This window comes from Dermacentor silvarum, chromosome 7, assembly GCF_013339745.2.
Source record: "Dermacentor silvarum isolate Dsil-2018 chromosome 7, BIME_Dsil_1.4, whole genome shotgun sequence".
Lineage (NCBI taxonomy): Eukaryota > Metazoa > Arthropoda > Arachnida > Ixodida > Ixodidae > Dermacentor > Dermacentor silvarum.
The window spans coordinates 78,387,755-78,398,159 of record NC_051160.1 but is presented as its reverse complement, the minus strand read 5'-3'; positions in this window follow the sequence as shown (position 1 = coordinate 78,398,159).

Genomic DNA, 10,405 nt, shown 5'->3' with positions numbered 1-10,405 from the left:
AAGGAGCGCAATTTCACACAAGAAAGGACATTATAGCTGCGACAACAGCTGAGCTAAACGCCATTCCGAAAGAGGCCTTCTGGGAATGCTTCCAACGATGGCAGCACCACTGGGAGAAGTCTGTAGTGTACCAAGGAGACTACATTGAGGGTGAGTAGGCTTCCCACGCTCCAGATATGCCAGTTTTTTTTTTCTTCAGCCAAAGGTCGGATACTTTTCTAATAGACCTCGTATATGAACCGTGCTTTGAAAAGTGTAGTTACTCAGGACTGGAGCAATAGGTTGGTCTCGTTCGTCAGATTTGTACCACTATTTTTAAACTCTGGTTCAAGTTATACAACTTAAACACAAGGAATAACGTACGCACAAATATCATCATCAGTGTATCTTTATGTCCACTGCCGGACGAAGGCCTCTGCCTGCGATCTCCAATTGCCCCTGTCTTGCGCTAGCTGATTCCAACTTGCGCCTGCAAATTTTCTAACTACATCACCCTACCTAGTTTTCTGCCGTCCTCGACTGCGCTTCCCTTCTCTCTGCATCCGTTCTGTAACTCTAATCGTCCGCCGGTTATCCAACCTACGCATAACATGGCTGGCCCAGCTCCATTTTTTCCTCTTAATGTCTATTAGAATATCGGCTATCTCCGTTTGTTCTCTGATCCACACCGCTCTCTTCCTGTCTCTTAACGTTAGGCGTAACATTTTTCGTTCCAGCGCTCTTTGTGCGGTCCTTGTTCTCGAGCATCTTTGTTAGCCTCCAAGTTTATGCCCCATATGTTAGCACCGGTAGAATGCAATGATTGTACACTTTTCTTTTCAACGACAGTGATAAGCTCCCAGTCAGGGTATGGCAATGTCTGCCGTATGCACTCTAACCCAATTTTATTTTTCTGGAAATTTCCTTCTCATGATCAGGGTCCCCTGTAAGTAATTGACCTAGATAAACGTACTCCTTCACAGACTCTAGAGGCTTACTGGCAATTCTGAATTCTTGTTCCATTGCCGGGCTACTGAACATTATCTTTAACTTCTGGATATTAATCTTCAACCCCACTTTTACACTTTGTCGACTAAGGTCTTCAATCATTTGTTGTAATTTGGCCCCATTGTAACTGAACAGGACAATGTCATCTGCTAACCGAGGTTGCTGAGATATTTGGCGTTGATCCTCACTCCTAAGCCTTCCCAGTCTAAGAGCTTGAATACTACTAAGCATGCAGTGAATATCATTGGAGATATTGTCTCTCTATCTGACCCCTTTCTTGATAGGTAACTTTTTACTTTTCTTGTGGAAAACCAAGGTTGCTGTGCATACCTTGTAGATATTTGCCAATATATTCAGGTATGCATCCTGTACTCTTTGATTACGTAATTTCTCTATGACTGCTGGTATCTCTACTGAATCAAATGCTTTTTCATAAACTATGAAAGCCATATAGAGAGGTTGACTGTACTTCGCAGATTTCTCTATTACCTGGTTGATGACATGGATATGATCCATCGTAGGGTCATATCCATGTCATCATCTTGAAGCCATCTTGTTCTCTTGGTTGGCTGAAGTTAAGTGTTGCCCTGATTCTATTGGAAATTATCTTGGTGAATATTTTATACAATACTGAAAGCAAGCTAATGAGTCAATAGGTATTCAATACTTTAATGTCTCCCTTCTTATGGATTAGTATAATGTTTGCGTTTTTTCAGCTATCTGGTACACTTGAAGTCGTGATGCACTGCATAAGGTCCGCAAGCTTTTCAAGTATGATATATCCTCCATATTTCCTTAAATCGACTGTTATTCCATCTTCTCCAGCAGATTTGCCTCTGGTCCTGTCTTCCAAGGCCCTTCTAACTTCATCGCTAGTTATCGCAGGAGCCTCTGTATCCTGTTCCTCACTACTTCGAATGAAAGTAGCTTGGCTGCTCTGGGAGCTGTACAGGTGAGTATAGAATTATTTCGCTGTCATCCACTATGTCATTGAAATTGCTGTTGATAGTACCCTGCTTATCCTTCAGTGAATACATCTTGCCTGGCCCTAGGCCAAGTTTCCATCTGAATGATTTCATGCTGCGTCCATAATTTACGGCTTTCTCAATCTTTCCTACGTTATAATTTCGAATGTGCCTACTTTCGTCTTGTTCATGAGTTTTGTCAGTTCAGCAAATTTAATCTGATCTCTCGAGTTTGACACTTTCATGCTTTGTCGTTTCTTTATTAGGCCGTTTGTTACTTGGGAGAGCTCACCTACTGGTTGCCTTGGTGCCTTACCTCCCACTTCATCTTCCTGTTCTAAAGCTACATATTTATGTGCTAGAACCAGCCTGAATTGATCTGTTTTTACCCCTACTTCGTGTAGGTTGGTCTGTTTCTTCATGACTAAATTCACTCTTTCTCTCTTCAAATTGAGAGAAATCCTATCCCTCACTAACCTATGGTCCCTACACTTTACCGTACCTAACACTTCTACATCCTGCACTATGCTGCGATTGGCAGACAGTATGAAATCTATTTCATTTCTTGCTTCTCCATTACGGCTTTTCCAGGTTCTCTTCCTGTTGTTACGTTATCCGAACGAGGTATTCATCATTCGGAGCCTATTTTCTTTCGCGAATTCTACCAACATCTCTCCTCTAGGGCTCCTAGAATCGATGCCGTAGTTGCCAATTTCTTGCGCACCAGCATTCTTTTGTAGCGAAAACTACACTGGCCGCATTTTCGCCACTACGCTGTGGCCGGTGGCAGCACCGCGAGCTGAGCCGTTGTCTAGCAACCGCCGCAGCTGGCTGGCAGCTTTTCTTTCTTTATGGTCTGACCAGCCCGCAGCGTCTTACGGGCGTCTGACCACGCCGCAAGCGGCGTCTGACACGTGTCTTTCACCCGGCGAACTGCTTCACTGGAGAGGGTCGGAATGCCAAGCGCGCGAAGCTAGTGTCGGAGACTGAGGAAGAAAGAGCTAGCCTTTCGGATCCCAAAGTGCTTGGACTTGTCGGCTTATAATTTATACCTGGCTTATATCAATAAGTGTATACCTAAGTATAATAATTACAGCTAAATCAAAGGCTAACCAAGTGAAACCAAGACTTAACCAGGCTAAACCAAGCATTCGCTTTGCATATCCACGGTTAGCTGAGCTAAGCTGCAGCAAATTTTTTCCCCACTTTTGCATTGAAGTCGCCCATGACAACAGTATACAGAGTTTCCAGCTTTTTTATCGCTGATTCAACATCTTCATAAAACTATTCTATTCCTTCATCTTTGTGACTGGAGGATGGCGCGTAGGATTGTACTACCTTCATTCTATACCTCCTATTTATCTTGATGACGACGACTGCTACACTGCCATTAATGCCGTAGAATTCATCAATGTTTCCAGCTTTTGACTTATGGATTAGAAATCCTACCCCGTATTTTCTCTTATCTTGCAGAACTCTCTAGCAGAAGGCGCAGCCGTTAGTCAGCACTGTATAAGCGTCACCAGTTTTTCTAACCTCACTAAGGTCAATATTATTTCATCCAGAAGGTCAAGCAGAAGGTCAACCAGAAGAGCGTCCGATTTGCTACCCTACACTACGGGTAAGGGAAAGGGGGAATAGAAAGAACGAAATAAGGAGAGAGTGAGTACTGAGTACACGTGGGACGATGTACAGGGACACTATAAGCCGTATCTTAAATCGGTGCACTTCAAATACTGTACTAAAGCACGCATCGCTTTTTGTGCCAGTGACGGGTGTAGCCACGGTCCGATTATCTTTGACTTGGAGAAGGGTCTCGAGTCCAGTCGGTTTAATGTTGTCCTGAGAGAGAGGCGTCGTACGTCGTAGCGAGGACAGATACACAATAGGTGCTCGATGGTTTCCTCGCACCTACATGAGTCGCACATTGGGCTCTCGGCCATTTGCATAAAATATGAGTAAGCGTTCGTGAATGCCACTCCCAGCCACAAGCGGCTCAGAAAGGTTGTTTTGCTGAAGGAAAGGCTAGATGGCTGTTGTAGCCGTAGCAAAGGGTCCAATTTATCTAATCGGCAATTGAAGACACTTGAACTCCAGAGAGCTTGTGACTTTTTTCGTGCAAGCAGACGAAGTTCCCTGGCAGTGTGCGTTCTCGCTAGTGGTAGAATATTCGCCAACATTCGACACGCACCTGGACCGTATTTCAGCGATTCTTGACGTGTTCCACCGGGCCGGTCTCTAGTTGAACTCGTCAAAATGTCACTTCGCTCGCCGCCAAATATCCGTCCTTGGACACCCTGTGGATACCAGAGGCGTGCGACCTGATCCGGCCAAAATTCGCGTCGTTACGAACTTTCCTGTCCCGAAGTCTACCAATGATGTTCGTAGTTTCGTAGGGCTGTGCTCTTATTTCCGACGCTATATCAAGCGGGAGCCCATCGTCTTCCTTCTCCTCAGTGTAGCCACACTGTGCCGGTGGCTGTTCCGTATCGGTATTGTACGCGTCTCGGTGTCTTCGTGGGGAGACCGGGCAGCCCTGTCAGCAATGTCGTCGCCGACGATGCCACAGTGAGCAGGAATCCACAGGAACACTATGCTGTGACCTGTTTCCAGAGCATGGTGGTGTACTTTCCTGATGTCGGATATCATCAGCTCGTAAGTTCTGTGATGTAAGGCAGACTTGATACTTTCAGGGGCTGCCTTAGAGTCACAAACGATGACCCATTTCTGTGCCGCTATTCGGTGACGTAGGTCACAGCTGCATGGAGGGCTGCAAGTTCTGCCGACGTAGATGTAGTCATATGTGACAATTTGAATTTAACTGCAACTTGCTTGGCTGGAACGACCAATGCGGCAATTGAGCTGGTAGGTGAGGTCGAGCCGTTGATATATATATATATATATATATATGCATGCAGTCATGATATGTCTGGTGCAGTAATAGGAGCGTCAGTTGCTTCAGAGCCAGCGATGGATGATTGGCCTTCTTGGTGATTCCGGGAATAGTAAAATTCACTTGAGACTATCGCAGGCACCACAGGGGAGATGAAGGCTTCGCCGCCGGTGTATAAGATGACGGTATACACTTTTGATGGGCGCTAATCACTTTCGAAAAGGTTGCATGAGGTGTCTCGGCTGGTAGGGAAGCTAGGTGATTGTCGGGGATCCTGGGCAGATGACGAATGTCTACTCTGAGGGAGTCTACAGCTACGTGTGTCTGGATCGTATGGTCTGTCGCGATGGCTATTGTTGCTGTAGTTGAGGTGCACCGAGGCAGCCTTAAACACGTGCGTAGGGCTTGACCTTGTATTCACTCCAGAGCGCGAATGTTCGACTTGCATGTATTCGAGAAAACTGGCAGACTGTAGTCGAGGAGTCCCAGGAACATTACCCTGTACAGCTGCAGCATATAATGAACTGGTACACCCCACTTTTTCCTACAGAGAAATTTGAATACCTGAGCGATAGCAAATAACTTCTTCTTCAGATAGACGCAGTGAGGGGTCCACGAATGGTTGCGGTAGATGATGACACCCAGAAAGCAATGCCTCTTAACAAAGGACACAGCTTGACTGTTGATCAAAACGGTATACACTGACATTTGGTTGCGCGTAAAGCCAACCAATGCGCACTTTTCAGTAGGCACACTGAGGCCTTGTTCTCGTAGATAAGATGCCGTCATGCATGCCGGCCGCTTAAGCCTGGCCCGCACCTGAGGGCGAGTCACTGCAGAGGCCCAGATACAGATGTCGTCGGCGTATATAGAGACATGAACTGTGCGCGGTAAATAATCCACAAGTCCTACCAAGACGAGGTTGAACAATATAGGGCTCAACATTCTACCCTGCGGCACACCACGGCAGATGAAATGTTCCGAAGTTGGGCCTTCCACAGTCTATAAGAAAAGCACCTTTCAGTCAAATAATCCCGAATCTATTGATACATCTGGCCGCCAACTTCCACAGCCTCAAGTGTATTCACTATGACCTCATGGGCAACGTTTTCGTATGCTCCTTTGACATCGAGAAAAAGTGCAACTGGTAGGCGCTTGCCGATTTTCTCTTCTTGAAACCGGTTAACGAGGTTAATTACATTGTCGATGGACGAGCGACTTCGAGGATATCGCGCCATGGCGTCGGGATAGATGTTGAATCGCTCTAGGTACCATTCCAAGCGAGCAAGAATAATGCTTTCCAGCACTTTGCCGACGCAGCTCGAAATCGCAATCGGACAATATGATAATAAATCAAGCGGAGATTTTCCAGGTTTCAGAATGGGGATCAAGCGGCTCGATTCCCATTGTTTAGGAACAACGCCGTTTCACCAAGACTCATTCTAGTAGTTGAGCAGCTCACTACGTGCGTCATGTCCAAGGTGACATAAGGCAGCGTACGTGATGCCATCTGGTCCTGGTGACTAAGAACGCCTGTAGGTCACCAACCCAGCGTCGAGCTCTTCAAGTGAAAATGGCAAGTTCATTTCTGGTACACGTGCCTCCGGGATGTCATTCAGTGCCGCGTCAGTAGTGATGATCACGGACCCAGCAACCCGCAAGCAGAAATCTTCAGCCACTTCAAACTGCGAGCGGCTTTGATAGAGGGCCACAGCAGCAAAGGGCTTCCTTTGATGCGGACATGAGCGAAGACCCCTAACCGTTCTCAACATGTGCGAGAGCGATCTTCGGGGATAAAGCGTCTCACAAAAAGATTTCCACCGCTTGTCTTCCAATTTATCCATACGACGCTGTACTTTTATTTGTTGCGTCGCAAAGCTCTTAGATCTAGAAGAGATTTCGTGCGCCGATACCTTCTTTCCGCCTGTCGGCGTGCCGCATGCAACCTCTCCAGTTCTGCGTCGAAGTTTGTTCGCCTTGCTGAACTTGTCAGCGAGCACATCAATGCTTTCATTGCTTCCGAAATTTCGTCTTCTATATTTTGTGAAAGGCCTTCCCGACATGCGGCATTCATATGCTCCGTAAACCTTGACTACTCAATTGTACGCACGACAATAGAGGAGCATTGCTCAACTCCACTAATCTTTGTGTATGTTTAAATGTTTAAATATGGTCGCTTCCATGTGTCTCTATGTCAGTAAACCATTGGACGCTCGAGGCGAAGCGCCGTGACACCAAAGTCAACTCTAAGCGTCTACTATAGGTCGTGCCTCACAGAAATGTAGGACTGCCATCCTTCACATGGCACATATCATAGTCGGCGGCAAAGGAGGCAAGACTCCTGCCTCTGAAATCAATTTTAGTGCTTCCCCGTAGCGGGTGATGTGCGTTAAAGTCACCTGTGATAGCCCAGGAGCCATTCGTCAATAGCAATATTTTCTTGAGCCTTTTGCCATCAAAGTGATCCGCTGGGGATATGCAGGCTGCAATAAGTGTAAATGACATAGTCTTCTTTTTTACATGCAGGCAGACATACTGGTCGTAGTCATGAGGCTCTACCGCGTGAGCGACATACGTAAAATCTGTGCGGATGTAGATGACTTTTCGGCATGCTCCGCATGTTGACGAGACGAAAGCTTCGTAACCAGACAGTATTTCATTCGCAAATGACCTGCATGGAGAAACGATTTGTAAAAACGCATTGGCGAAAGTCTGCTATGCTGGTCCTGAGACCTCTGGCATTCCACTGGAAGATTGACGCACCTTTAGCATCAGTACTGAAGGCGACGATTGGTCGAGCCATGGTGCTCGACCAAATCAAATCATTTTTATTTTTGCAAAAATACACATTGCAAATGGATGCTAGAGCAACAAACTGGTTCAAACAGCTTGACTAGGCCCTAGCAACCGTGAGGTGGCAGTAGTTTCGACATGTCACAATTCGTCGTTAACAAAGGCACGTAAAAACATAAAGGATAACAAGAAATAGTTGATGGCGACGGTAATGTCGCCTCCAGATCGTAGCGCGGCTTCTCGATCAGTTGAATGATCCCTCACCATTTTTTTTTCAAGATGGCCATTTCCTTCTTAATGTGTGGCCAATTCTTCGATGAAACCTCGTGTGACCCGCTGCAGTTCGAACACTTCATTACAGTGGCGCCGTATTTATCTGCAGCGTGGGGCTCGGCGTAGCGGGGGCATGCTCTCAGACGCTACTCACGTGTCCCAGTTCCATGCATTTGCGGCATTGAAGAGGCTTCGGTATGAAAGGCCGCACAGCATGTCTGAAGTGTCCCACCTTAAAATGCGAGGGTAGCTATTTACCCTTGAATGCAATTTTCACGCAGCGTGAACTGCCTATCCCAGTAACATCAACAATGACCTCGTCATTAGCTGACTTGACAAGAATCGGCAAGTCGTGGTTAAGGATGGCCACATCTACGTCGTAGGTAACGCCGATGACTACATCATATCCCAGAGGGATGTAGGAGTGCACCTGCATGCCATCAAGGTCTGTAAGGCTGCGTAGAGTGGTCAGAGCACCCGCGTGCTGGACATCGCCTGCTAGCAGATTTTTTGGTGTTCACTCGAATGTGCGATATTTCGTTGGGCATCAGGGCTTCTAGTGACATCGACGCAGATTGTTTATTGAGTAGCTTCATCTTAACGGAACGAAGCACGGGCACAAATTTGATGGCATTGGCATCGGGCCTCTCCGTGTGTCTTACTATTTGCGTACTTGACGATGAAGACGTCCTAGTGTTCCTTCTCTTCGCTTTGCGGCTCTGCACAAGTTGGAAATCATCATTGGAAGGGTCCTCACTGCTGAGAGAGTAAACATGGGTGTCCTCGCTGTCGGTGTCACTCTGTTGACCGATCCGCTTCCTGGTGGCGGCCGCCGCTGACGCCGCCGTCGCCGGCAGACGTGCCTGTTGGTCCACGTCCATCACGACCGACCAAGAAGGGAAGACCAGCGGATGCACTTAGATTTGCACAGAAATAAACCGGAGCTAGAAAGAACAGCACTGTGTCCAAAGACACTTCGTCGTCGCCCATTATCAGTGAAAGATGTATTATCAAACATAATTTTATCAGTCGAAGATATTATCTAACTGATCTGGGTATTTATTCAACTAAGCACACTTGACGAAACACATTGAGTAAGACAGGATGACCACGAAATATATTGCGTTGGTCTCAATCGCCTAAGATGTATTTACAGATGCGTCTGTACAAACTGACGGTCAAGGCACCTCAGGCGCTTTTTATTGCGATAGCAATTATATGGAGACTCAAAAGCAGATTCCTGCCGTCGCCGTCGCCGTCGCCGTGAGGTTCCGTATGACGTCAATGGAGATGAAATCGTCGCCGCGCGCCGAACGCTGCATGTGCGAGTGAAAGGGCGCGAGGGGCGTGCGCTTTCACGGGGAGTGAACGCACGGCAGAGAACCATTGCGCGTTCTGCGCCGTGCTCGCTTAAGGGCTGCAGAAGTAGGCGTCTCTTTCCTCCTTTACAATCACCGTATATGTAGAGCAAACGCGCCTTCTTCCGACGCGCGAGAGGCCGTGGGGGAGGGGGAGGGAGGGGGAGGGAAGGGGGCGACGTATAGCTGGGGCACCAAGTGCCTATTTTTATCAGAGGCTCCGGCAACAGTTACCAACGCCGCACGCATTTTGAGCGAACGCGGGCAAAACGCCGTCGGCGTCCACAACAGTTCTGCGTGTTGCCGGTGCTGCTGCATGTCCAAGTTTACACAGCTGATAAAGCTAATATCATTACTCCGTATAGCTCTCTACAAATTTGCTATCCCAATTGATGCTTCGCCTTTCAGGTGAAACTGCGACAACTTTTTTCTGCCCTTCAACTCAAGTACGACGTATATTTCATGTACCCCATCCAGCCTCGTCAACAACTGGGGACCTAGCAGCAAATAATGTTGCACTGAAATACGTGCAAGAGGAGTTAACCACACCGCCGAAGATGGACATATTTACGGACTCTCGCGATGCCCTTAGCAGATTACAACGCAGTCAGGTTGATTGCCCAATTGTGTGCAGCATTACTGACTCTGCCAACAAAAATTTTATCACTCGGGGTATCTCTCGTAGCTCAGTGGATACCTTCGCACGTAGGGATCGCCGGAAATGAAGAGGCTGATCGACTGGTTTCAACTTGCACTCATAACGACTGTGCTTGCCCTGAAATTTTGTGCAAGATTGATGACGCTCGCCTCCTCATTCGTCGCCACCTACTCAAGCAGCATCCAGACCAGCGCGTCGCAAATGGAACATTCCCGCCGCGTGTTCGCGGTCGAGGCTTGCCTCGTCGCGCTAGAGCGCAACTACTCAAGCTAAGGGTTGGCTGTGTTAATGTGCGTGAACGTTTACACCGACAAGGACGTGACTAGTCCATCGTGTACGTCTTGCGGTGGCTGCGAGACACTTCAACACCTCATATTGGAATGTCCCGCTTTCAGTGCGCAAAGCAAATCACTAGTGAGGGACTACCATCTCCTTGGCCTGCGGTGTACGACTCTAGATGAATGTTTATACACAGGGG